Source organism: Mobula birostris, chromosome X, assembly GCF_030028105.1.
Source record: "Mobula birostris isolate sMobBir1 chromosome X, sMobBir1.hap1, whole genome shotgun sequence".
In the NCBI taxonomy this organism is placed as follows: Eukaryota; Metazoa; Chordata; class Chondrichthyes; order Myliobatiformes; family Myliobatidae; genus Mobula; species Mobula birostris.
Genome location: NC_092402.1, coordinates 41,588,667 through 41,602,073, shown reverse-complemented (window position 1 = coordinate 41,602,073; position 13,407 = coordinate 41,588,667). Strand labels below are relative to the sequence as shown.

Below are 13,407 nucleotides of genomic sequence, written 5' to 3'. Positions count from 1 at the left end.
TGGAGATATGAGGGGGATTTTCTTCATCCAGAGTAGTAAGTACCTGGATTGCTCTGGCTGAGAAAGTGGTTGAAGCTGAGTTGCTAACAGCATTTAAGTGTCTAGGTCAGCGGTCCCCAACCTCCGGGCTGCGGACTGATACAGGGCCGCGAAGAATGCAGCAGTAGCTGGAGCGCACCCAGCACATCTTTAAGAAAAAAGCCAAAATAAACAAGCTAATTAATTAGGTGCCGCCCAGATTTTTTCTTAAAGATGTGCTGGGTGCGTTCCGGCTACCGCTGCATTGTTCGCGGCCCTGTATCAGTCCGTGGCCCGGAGGTTGGAGACCACTGGTCTAGGTGAGCACTTGGTTCATCGAGGCATAGAAAGCTATGGACCAAACACTTGGAGATGGTATTAATATGGAAGGGGGCTGAACAGTAAACTTGGACAAGTTTTTTGTGTACTTTCATAAAACAAACTTTAAATACACCAAGTAAAAAAGAAAATCTAAATGATAAAACTCAAAAGAACTGGGATTTTATGGCAATTTGTAATTCTTTTTTTCTGCTTAAAGTCATATAGAGAATAAAAAGCATGAACAAACAGTACTCACTGATGAAAATATGAATCTCTATCATATATATTAATTGAGGCCAAAGCACCCAAGGTAGCTTTCATTAACTACATACCAAGTAACAGAAGGTTCAAGAAGGAAGGAATCTAGTATGACAAGAGCACCAATTACCTGGACACTGAAAGGCTGTTCAAATTTCCCCGTTGGGACAGCAAATTGAAACATAAAATTAAAAAAAAGGTCACAGATCTCAGGAAAAGCAGAGAATGTGTCAGTCTTGTGACAGGAATCGCAAGACAGCTCCTTGTATTAGCCAGATGGAGCCAATTTAACATAATGTGGTTCAATAAAAGTCTTGGCCTGTCAATGCAACTACCTAAACTAGGAATGTTACTAAACTGGCAGCTAAAGTCTGGATTCAAAACTACAGCAGTATTTTTTTCCTCAGAGAAATTGACTTTCCATTTTTTTTAAACCACAGAAATTTCAGAAATTACTTTTCCGTACAAAACATTCACCTTCATTTTGGACTTACAGCAAAGTAATTCCTTACATCACAATTAATCCAGACTCTGGATCATCACAATTGATTACTTCTGGTTCACTCCATCTCTTCAATTTCAAAATGATTGACAGAATTTTGACTTCTTAAAACAGTTACACATTTTCCCTATTAAACACCTCACTTTCCCAATAACAACCAGCACCTTGTTCTTGCAACGAATAAACTAAGCCACAGAGGTGGGGTCTTTTATTCCATTTGTTCAGTCATCAGAAAAGTATTTTAATGATTTGAAGAAAATCAAGTTAAACTTTCCCTAAACTTACCTTCATAAACCAAACAACCTACAAACTTTGTAGAAAAATCATGTGCTCTGTTAATTTTGTACGTTACTCAGTTCTACATTTCAGACATTAAATGCATATTAGGTTGTCCCTTACATTTACAATAATAAATTTTAATTCCATGCTCACCACCAAAAGCGTTTCAAAGCAACACTTTATATTCCGTGTGGGTAGCCTCCAACCAGATGGCATGAATATCATTTTCTCCTTCTGGTAAGCCCCCACCCCTTTCTATTCCCCACTCTTGCCTGATTATCTCTTCACACCTGCCTAACACCCTCTCCTGGGTCCCCTCCTCCTTCCCATTCTCCATGGTCCACTCTTATCAGATTTCTTCCTCCTACAAGATTCCAGCCCTTTACCTTTCCCACCCACCTAGCTTCACCTATGGAAATGAAATATCTTTATTGTCATTGCATAGTACAATTTGTCATGCACCAATACAGCAAAAATGAGTTTGCAACTCTCATACTCAATGCTATAAAACAAGTAAAATAAATAAACAATAAATAAAATCAAGTAACCAACCTGTACAAGCAATGTCCAGCAGTACTAAAGAGCAACTCAGATGCATGACGGCCATAAAACCAGTATTAAAAGTAGCAATATAACAAATTTATGGATGATGCTTGATCGATTGGTTCAGAGCAATTATATCTTTGGGGAAAAAACTATTTTTCAGTCTGGAAGTGCGGGCATAGAACATCTTTAAACGTCTGCCAGATGGAAGAAGTTCAAACAGATGATTGCATGGGTGTGTATTGTCCTTACAGATGCTTGTAGCTTTTCTTCAGAAGCTTATCACCTTCTAGCTAGCCTCCTTCCCCTCCGCCCCTAACCTTTTTAAATTCTGACATGCTCCCCCTTCCTTTCCAGTCCTGAAGGGTCCCAGCCCGAAACTTCACATTGTTGATTCATTTCCATTGATGCTGATTGACCTGCTGAGTTCCTCCAGCATTTTGTGTGTGCTTAAAACAGATTTTCAACAACATTGCAAGGAATTAAGATGAAAGTTTTGAACTTACTTACAATTAGCAAATACATATATCCAAAATGTAGCTTAGACTGGAAATTCTATTGTAAACCTGCCAAAAACAATCTTATAATTTTCTTGCAATATCCAACCAACTAGTGCAAGAAATTATTTAAGGCTTCAAAGTAAAGCTGAAGCATAATTTTTTTAAAATCACTGCCTGCACACTTCTGCATCTGTTACTTCATGCTAAACACTTATGAAAAACAAGACAATACTTTGCTTATCAAAACACACAGGTATGTTTACATGCTGCATACAATACATAGCTACAAAACTTGTTAAATTTTTAAACAAATCAAGGTGACTATAATACAACTGAACACATGTCCTAATAAAAACCATAAACAAAACAGGCAATCTGATCTGAAGGGAAGCCCCAATATCAGTTTAGGAAAAAAAACTGCAAATTTATCACTGAGAAAGCACAAGTTAAATCTACATCAATGCAGATTAAAAACTGTACTATAACCAACACGCTGCTTGCATTAAAATATGTTAATCTCTGAACCTTCTATTGACCATGCGAATATGTACCCTTGCACATACACAGCAAACTATTTCAAATGTTTGATGCAACCCCTTTACACTATACATAAGAAAACTATTGTGAAATTTGCATTTAACATAGCAGTGCAAAGACAAATTTTAATATGATTAATCCCAAAATACAAGGCAGAAACAAAAACTGTGGAAGGACTCAGCAGGTCAAGCAACACCCATAGAGGCACAAGTTAAAAGCTGATGTTTCAGATCAAGACCCTGCATCAGGACTTCCGTAAGTCACTGTTTTCTGTGGTTTCTGCTGCAATTCAGCCTCTGGATAACACAGACTTAATGTGGAATCTCAGCCCAAAATGATTACTTATTTACCTCAGAGATAATGTTTATCCAGATGATTTTTTTCCAGCATTCAGTTCATTGTTCCAGATTCCAGCGTCTGCAGTCTCTTTTGTGCACACATTAAAAATCAGTCCAGATAAATGAATAGGATTACACAGCCGCAATACTCTACTAATGCTAGTACTTCCTACTGACACCGGTACTTCGTCCATCAGATGTCAAATTCACATCCAAGCACAGATTCTGTAACTTTCAGTTAATCGTGTGCAAAATCTATACAAACAAATCCTTCCTAATTTTTATTTCCACAGAAGCTTATAATTTTCACAGTGTATTACCAATGCAAATCAGAAAAAAAGCTACAAATATGCTGGAAAAAAAATACACACAAAACAAACTTCTTCCAGGCTGAAGGAACAAAATATAATTTTAATTTTTAAATAATAAAATTTAATTAAACATCCCTCAAGACTCCTGATCAAACACCAAATCACTTGCAAATCTCATTTAAGCATTTTAACTGAAATCCTACAAGACAGTGATAAAATTTACAAACCCATTACCAGAAAATAAAAATAGTCAACTCAAAACAATGACTTAAAATGCTAGTATCATATGAACAACAAAAATAATGAATATATTAATGCATTAATCAATGAATGCAGTCTATTTTATACATTGTGGAACTTAAGCTTGAACTCTTATTTTAGTGTTATATTTTGTTTTCTCCTCCCTGACTGGTCAGTAGAAATAGAAATTTTAATATAGTTTCTTGAACAATAAACTTAATGATTAATAAAATCCACCTGATAATTTTATGAAGGAAAAGCAAGATGACAAACATTGTCTCTTAAATGATCAATATACAATAAATATCCAATAAAAGATGGATGAACAAGGGCAAAACCCTAATTAACAATTTAAGTTCAGATCAGAATGTGTACAACTTAGGGCAAATTTGCATTTGACTGCCTCCCGAAATTTGCTGTTCTTGTAAATAGCAGAATTCTGAAAAATTAGACTTACATAACATATGGAGTACTGATTACAAAAGTAGAGAAGATATCAATAATTCAAATTATGTCAGGATGACTAATCAAGGCGACCACTGGAAAGTAAGTCAGGCAGCAGCCATGAAAGAGAAACTTAATATTTCAGGCTAATGATCTTATGAAAAGTCACTGATGTGAAACTTCACCCCTTTCTCTCCCCTCCTCCCACTAATTTTTCCAACATCTTCAGATTTCCGGCAATCTTGTCTTAAACGCTACCTATCTTGAATTTTGCTATAATTGCACTCACGTTGGCCCAAGTTTATTATGCTTATAACTTTAATCTTCAGGTGATGTACACAATCAAGGTCAGATGATTTCATAGTATCTACAGTATTCACTGCATACCAATTTGATGCATTTACTGATGATCACTAGGATGTTCTGGATGAGGTCTTAAGAACAGTTCCATTAATGGCCACACAGAAGGCAACACATTAATCATGAAAATCCCATTAAAAATAAAAAAATAAGTCCTAAATGTTTGTAAGCCATCTTAAAAGGCCACTGCTTCTTTTAACTACACTAATCTATCTTCCAATAAAGTGGAAAAAAAACATTAAGATGTAAATAAAACAGTTTTTAAAAAACACTTTGCTGCACTGAGGACAGCCTTCATCTATACAATGAAGTCAAAAATTGAATAGAAATTTTAATTTTTGTTAGATTATGAACAAATAGTTTATAAGGAATTTTTCCAATTCTTCAAGAAACAATCCAACAGAAGTTGCTAACATTGCTAGTACACAAAATTAAAAATTGCTCTTCACATCCTTCTTAAAAACGAGATTATTTTTAAATTGCTGGCTGTAACCTTACAAATGAAAAAAAAAATCACTAAAAATGATTCAGTAATCTGAATCAAGCTTCCTAGGTCTCTTACATGAAGAATTAAAATTAATTCTCCCTGTTCCAAAGATCTCAATGATGTTTAGTGACCTCATTGATCTGTTTTACAACAACCCAATATTTCTTTATAATGCCTCAAAAGTCAGCCAGGCTATCCATCTGTGCCAGTAAATAATAACAGCAAGATGCAAGATATGGAATTTTTCTTGTTCAGTAAACAAAATTATTGTATTTGAAAATTTAATAGTACATGCCACCACCATCTATTATATTTTCCACATATCTTTAATACAAGTGCATGGTGTACAAAACTTCAAACAAGAGCATTTATGTGGAATTTAGAAAAACAAACAGTATCCAATACAAATTAATTTAGCAGCTTAAGCTGAAAACTTCAAAACCAGCTACAGGAGATCAGCAACCCACTACATGCAGGTACCAGTATTTATTTCCATTGCCAGCAACTAAATATGAGGGTATCATATAGAACAGTGACAATTCAATAATGCCTTTACTATGTGAGCCAATCAGATCTCCACCTTGACTGGAGTATACAAATGAGTGCTATATGCTTTTCAAGTACAAGTGAACATTCCGAGTTGTAAGGTTAGTTTCTTACTTATCTTACATAATTAAGCAAAGTGAACACATTGGGTCAAAAAATCTTTCATCAGCAGCTTTTTCAAATATTTATTGTTTCACCCTTTACAAATACAACCAACAAGCTGATTTTATTTCAGATTTCCAGCATCTTCGGAATTTACTTTTACAGTTTCAAACATTTTACTCCACAGGAATCCACAGGGGTCAAAACAAATCATAACTAAACCACATTTTTATTACAAAGTAATGCAATCATATATAACATTCTACAATAATATTTAAAAGTATGACAGGGCTGAAAAAAATACAGACCAAGCAGCTAGATTAGACCGTGTCACATCACCCTGGCAAAGCAACTTCAAATCCTTTCTCAAATCCACTGCGTGCTAAGCAACATGCAAAAGAGAGTTAAGCTTTAAAATATTAAAACAACTAAAGCTCTAAGAACCTACTGGAACTCTTAAATAATTGTTTGCACACAATAGTAAATGTAATTTGCATAATCTGTAAACAAAATTGAAGGAAACAGAATAGTCACAATGGGTAGTAAAGACATCAGCAAGTGAATCACTAAAGGCAAATTAACTTTTCCCTTCCTGAAAGATTTTTACTTCAGTTTCAAATTAATGGTAAATGCAACATTAAAATTTCTGCTCACTTGCTTAAAACTGTCAACACATTTGATTAGTGAACTGTTGGGTTAATCATCTTGAGGCAAGGAGCAAAATTAAAATCAGCAAAGTTGATAATCGGTCTAAATCTACAAAATAATCACAATTCTATTGTGCAACAATGACATTCTTCTTTCAAAAAGAGGGCTGCGATGAGATATATGCTGCATTTCAACATCACAACCTTCTGAGAAGTGAAATTCAGATAGTTTGGCAAACAAAAAGAACAATCCTAAACAACAGATACACTTGTACCTTATTAAGAACCTCGGGTGCATTATCAAGAATAAAGACTTGAATGGAATCAGTACTAAAACTCATTGAAACATTATATATACAGATGTGATACCCACAGTGCTGCTGTACAAAGAATCTGGTGCAAACCTCTGCCCTCACTGTTGTCATGAATGCTGTTGTGGGCATCTCCTCTGCAAACACTCTTGCTTGTTACCACTGCAAAATCAGCAGGCTTTGGAGAGCTCTGCAGCCAGAAGAAAACAACATAATCTTCCTATGATGTAAATTAAACATCTCAAAAGAGAATGGAAAGCTTTACTTATCATCCAGTTACCCAATGGCTGTGGAGGTCAAGTCACTGTGTATATTTAAAGCGGAGGTTGACAGGTTCTTGATTAGTCATGGTGTCAAAGGCTATGGGGAGAAGCCAGGAGAATGAGCGAGCAGATCAATGGACTGAATGGCCTAATCCCACTCCCATGTCTTATGGGTTTCTTTGGGTAATGCTCCTTTTCTAGTAGCTTTTACAGCACGTTATTTTGCTGTCTGTTTCAGGCTCAGCTTAAATCTAGCAGTGTCCACAGATACCAGATTCTGAAAAATGCTTATAGTTTTGATGACTTACATTTAACACAAACTTATAGAAATTACGGATATAAAATTCCGATATTCATCTGTGAACACAGTAAGGTAAAATTATGAAAACAATAGTACACAATCAAATACATGGATTTCAATTGCACTGATAATAACAGATTAATAACTGATTTACTTTCACATAGAAGAACAAGTTCTAATCTAACAAGTCATGGGCAAAAAAATACAAAAAACATGCATCAGAAAATACCTCTGAGGTCATCAGATTATGACCTTTGATAGATTTTTAGATCGTGCAAGTAGCTTCCTCATTCTGATAGATTAGTGTGGTTACTAACTGCTTTACAGATCAGTCTGCTGACAAGTCATTGCCTGCACTACATCTATTAAGCGTTTTCAGAAGAAAATGCTATGCTGCAGAAATCTTCCCACGCATTTAATATTGCAGATGCTTCACACAGGAACAGACAAACAGGTTATTTTGACACTACTACTCTATTTTAACTGTTTCATCAGTCATTGTTTTTGTTCTGCTGCAGTTGATGCAATTTTATTTTGATCACTGTGAGCTCATCAAGCAAAATCTGAAAATCGTTTTTCTGACAGATTAAGCATTCTAAATAATACAATTAAGATTAAGCTTTGACTATAAACTTCAAAATGACAAACACAGCAAACCTTGGCTAACACTTGTAAACTGAATTTAGGACAAAAGTGGCTGGAGAGCAGAATATTTTGACTTGTAGCCAGCATCAAGTAATCACACATTAGGTAATCATAACTTCTTGAAATGTGACATTAGCTACAAATTGATATAATAATCTGCCTGCTAATTGGTAAACATACCAACAAACCAACAATTTTCCACAGAGAATTTCTATAACGGTCTGAAAGAGATGAATGATAACCATTCCACATGAAGTGGCCTAATCTTCCTCCACAAGATGCCGAGTACAGTATTTTATATCCACTCTTGAAGACAGAAAGGACTTCAGTTTAACTATTCAACTAAAGGGCAATACTTCCAACAGTGTATCATGCACTATCATTCAAACAGAAGGAGAAGGCAAATATAGAAGAATATCAGTACTTTGCATCAGTAAATCAAGGCTTCAGATGTAATTAAGTAACAGTGCTCTCAAACAAGTTGCACAGCAAGATTGAAAAAACTTAATAAATGTAAAGAACTGAATAATAAATTCCAGTGTAAAGTTTAAAATTAGAATATGAAAAACTTAACAAATGTAAGTAACAATACATTCAGGCCAAGTGTGAATAAAGGCAATGGGGGATGTGTTAGTAATAAAAAGTACTAAAAAACCTTTTCTACGCAGTAAAAGAAAGTGACTGTAAGACAAGAAAATTTAAGGGGAAAAAAGAGCTTAGGCGCCTTGATACGTGTAAGAAAATGAATAATGAAGCAAATTGAATTTAGATACAGAATTTGACAAGAAATCAGGGTTTCCACTTCAAAGTGTTCCATAATAAAATTACTAATCTATTAAGTGTGAAATCTGAGAGTGTTAGAAAATTGGAAATGTCAACTTATTCCCTAATAGGATGAGGCAAAATAATTAACTGCAGACATAATTGCTATTGCACCTTTAACACAAGAAAACTTTGCATTTCATTTATGGTTAAATTATCTGAAAACTTGGTAGCGTCAAGTTTTGGATGCCTTGGTAGCATCAGGTATGGATGTCTTCCATACCTCATGAACAAGTTAGAAACTATTGCTGCCAATCTCATTCCCATTTAATGCTTACTCAACGGACTGCAAGGGCTTTACGTATAGTAGCAACCCTCTACACATCTCCCTCCAAAACATCAGTTTAGTTTTGCAAAAGGCCCTTGCATTCAATGAGCTGATTGAATCAACTGAATCACATACTACTACCTGTATGACTTGTAAACAATTTGGCAGACAATTCCACAAGCATACCAGAATACAAGGATGGTATTCCCAACCGCCTACCTCCCCTTAAACTCCTTTCCCCACCACTAAAAATTCCAATACACCTTTGGCATCATGAAGGTCAGAAATGCCTCTGCGGCTTCCCTCCTTTTCATTTTCACCCAGCCAAGCTCCAACACCTGTGTTCGCCTTACTGACATCTTTCTCTTGCTTTCTCCTATCTGCCCTCATGCCCTCTCCAGATCCATCCTCTCCACAAGGTCCATCCCTGCTCCCAATGACCCTTTTGTCAGTAAACTGCTGACCACATAAATTTCTTCTTGGGCCTCCATATTAATTGATATAATTAACTGTTCCCTCTCTGCAGACAAAAAACAACCAGGAGATTCAGGACCTAATTAATCACAAATACACAGCATCCTTGGGTTGGGCACATTACCTTGCCTCAAGGGAAGAATAGCAGTTCTGCAAGCACCCAAGTGCCGAAGGGCAACCTAGACAACCTGTGACCTGAAGAACAAACAGTGGGTGGAAGGGTTCTCTTGAAATGGCATACATAGTTCATTACTACTCTCAATGGCATCTGCAGCCTAAGCATCAAGGCACCACCCAGCTGAGAACCAAGAATGGAAGAGGGCTCATCAAGGATAGAAATGTAATCAATATCTGCCTGGCAATTCCAAAAAAAATGCAAGAAGCATAGGCATTATATATGGATTATTATCTCTTACAAAAGCCTATGACTCTTTCAATCCAGCTTGTGGAGCATCATTTTCAAACTTGGCTCAAGAAATTGCCTATTCTACTGCTAAGTGATTCCATACAAGCAGCAACTTTAAGCGAGGAGACTGCAATAGACCCAGTAAATTGTCAACTACAATTGCAATAACATCTCAATACTTTCCAATTCTCCTCACAATATAAACCTCACTTTCGAATTTCCCACTGCAAAATAACTATATTAAAGAATAAATGGCAAGGTCTAGAATGGAGGTGACATGTATCCAGACCCAAGATCACTCAAACTTAAAGTCATTGTGCAAACAATGTTTGCTTATGCAACTGTTTGAAGGGCTAGTTTCAAGTCAGTAACATACTTGCGAATGAAACCTACAAGAGAATGGGCCTTACAGGAAATGTCCAAAACAAAAGTCATCTGTTGTGTTTTCAAGAAGACTAATTTCCAGTGTGAAGAATTCTAGGATGTAGGACTAAATTGGCTAGCTCTTACAAAGAAACAGCAAAGACTATGAGCCAAATAATCTTTTTTCTAAATTTCAAGGTAACCAACAGGATTACAGATAAGATTTACAAGTTAATTAGATATTCAGTGATGGTGATGGGGTTGGATTTTGCTTTAACAGCACCAAACTAGAACATCATGAATGAGGCACATAGAAACATAGAAAACCTACAGCACAATACAGGCCCTTTGGCCCACAAAACTGTGCCGAACATGTCCTTACCTTAGAAATTACCCATAGCCCTCTTTTTTTTGAGCTCCATGTACCTGTCCAGGAGTCTCTTAAAAGACCCTACCATAAATTATATTGATTTTATTGCTGCTGATAGAATCAGCAATATTAGAAACATTATCAGAATAATGGGAACATGATCAGAAATATGAATATTTTCAAATGTATGTTCTAAATTTCTGTGATTGTTGAACTATGCAGAAAAATTATAACTTTGTTTGCCTTCAGTATCTATCTCACAAGCTAAAACAACAAATTTGCATAGTATACCATCACTTAAGTTGTTCATTTCTCTTGATATGACTGGAAATCTGAAGGGAAATATACTTTTTCTGCGTTTAAAAGAAAGAGAAACATATCATCTCTATGAATAGACTTGGAATTGGTAGGATTGAAATTTTTGCCAGAAATAGGATAAAGTTTCAAGCAACCCTGAAGTTCAGCATGTAGAGCTACCAAAATTCAAAACAATGAACGAAATATCGAGAAATTAACTAACATTCATGCTGATCTAAATAATGATCACCAGTGGTATAATTAAGTCTCTGAAAAATAAAAGCCAATAGAGAAGAGGTTAGAAATTATGAGGCACAGAAAACAGAACATGCTTGGTTTCTGGCTGAATTTTGAAAAATTGAGGGGATGTCATTGATGATGTGAATACTTCCCCTTAGCCTATTGAAGGAGGCAGGGGAATATAAAGAAGGAATACAGTTGTAGATAGCCAAAGATTTGGGCAGGAACATAAATTAAAGCAGCAATCACAAAACTCGATGTAAAATAAAAGTACAGCTTTGATGACAAAAATATATAAATCAACCAGCAAAGTGTAAAGCATCAGGCTGCTTCCCTCACAACCATCTAGCCTAATGTTGCAGGAAGTGTGACATCAAAAGCAAGTCATATTACAGGAAGTGCTCCTTTGATATCTTTAACATATTGAAACAGCACATGGGACTTCAAAAAGTGTTTAATTCACATTAGGTCACCCATTTGGGAAAACCCAATTCTTCGCATGCTGTTGGGAATATTAGGTGTTGAGTCAGCTCCTTGTAAGCAAACAACTGCACAATTCTGATTGTTCACTTGATCATTTCAAATTACTTTTCTTCTCATTGCTAATGGGAAAATTAATTTCTTACTGCCCAAAGCCTAGCAGTACTAATCAAATGCTGATTGAAGCTTCTCAAGGTTACCTAGAAATGAAGTTTCCATACCACCCTCCCACAAAAATGCTTAAGTAGGATCTGCTGACAGCTACACAATATAGCAGCCATGTCAAGGTGGATACATGAAGACTCCTTGAAGATTGTCCAAACTTCATGAAAGCTTGCAATGGTGAAGCTACATTAACATCAAAATATTGAGAATTATTTCTGCCTGCTTGGAGATATTTAGCAATTTAAAGTAGGGGCAGCACAGTAGTGTAGTAGTTAGCGGAATGCTATTAAAGCATCAGCAACCCAGGTTCAATTTTGCTGCTGTCTGTAAGGAATTGGTTTCTTCCAGGTGCTCCGATTACCTTCCACATTGCAAAGATGTACAGGTTAGTAGGTTAATTTGTCACATGGTAAGCAATTGGGCATTGTGGATTCACTGGGCTAGTAGGGTTAATTACAGTGCTGTTTCTCGAAATAAAAAAAATAATCAATTAAAATCTGCCAAAGCAACTTTTACCAGGTTAATTTTTAATTATAGTTTATGGAGTAATGTGCATGGTCTGGTACATGTACTCCACTTTCATCACCAAATAAAAAGTAACAATTGTCAATATCAGCAAACCAAAAATAATAAAATGGTGATACTACGTTGTCAAACACCATATGCACATATTTGTTTTTGATCAATGAAATTAGAAAAGTGATTCTAAATATTCAGAAAGGATAAACTATAAAAAGAAACCTTAAAAGCAGTGTATGTCAATATGTTAATTAAGTTGACAAAATTTTACTGCTCTGAACCTTGTTACCAGTACTGTAATGAGAAGATTTGACGCTGATATCTATACCATAGTATCAATGGGTCAACATATACCTGACTTGCATGGTCCAGCCTGCAGCTGACCTCCTGTCTTGCTGTAAGATTTTTCTTCCAGTCTAGTGATTCCCAAGAAATTGCCTTTTACATAATATTTGTTTCACTCTCTCAGCAAACCATCTAGATAAAATAGAAAATGTATTACACAATATTTGACATCTAAATATGCCCTTATTTGAATTTTTTTCCTAAATCAGTCTCAGCTACAAACTGCCAAAAATAAAATTAAATAGATACAAGAATTAAATATATTTACTGCATCACTCCTTCATAGCTTGGAAGAAATTTACTCACTGTATCAGTCTGCCCTATGGAAAATAAACCAGTACTGAATTTCTGAGGCTAGTTGCTCCAAAACAAAAATGTGTTACTTAAATAGATGTAAACACAAGGAATTCTGCAGATGCTGGAAATTCAAGCAACACACATCAAAGTTGCTGGTGAACGCAGCAGGTCAGGCAGCATCTCTAGGAAGAGGTACAGTCGACATTTCTCGGCCTGTTCACCAGCAACTTTGACGTTAATTAAATAGATGAATGGCTCTATTTTAAAAACATACAACAAAAAAAAGACAAAATCTGTACAAAATCCAAAAATTGGTGTGTGCGCCATGTACAGAGGAGAGGTGAATGGAACAATTATGCAGGCAAATTTAAGAAATATAGTAAAGTAGTAAGTAGACCAAGTGGCAGG

At 35.7% G+C, this 13,407-nt stretch overlaps 1 protein-coding gene across 6 annotated transcripts in view; it reads right to left on the bottom strand.

Annotated features, from left to right (window-relative positions):
- LOC140191659 (signal transducer and activator of transcription 5B-like) overlaps positions 1 to 13,407 on the bottom strand; it is a 106,806-nt gene that overhangs the window by 81,635 nt on the left and 11,764 nt on the right. The window contains exon 2 of one of the 6 annotated variants that reach the window (XM_072249260.1): positions 12,712 to 12,834. The exons of the other annotated variants lie outside the window; for them this stretch is intronic. The gene's annotated coding sequence lies outside the window, so the exon portion shown is untranslated. The remainder of the gene's footprint in view (positions 1 to 12,711; positions 12,835 to 13,407) is intronic. 6 annotated transcript variants of the gene reach the window in all.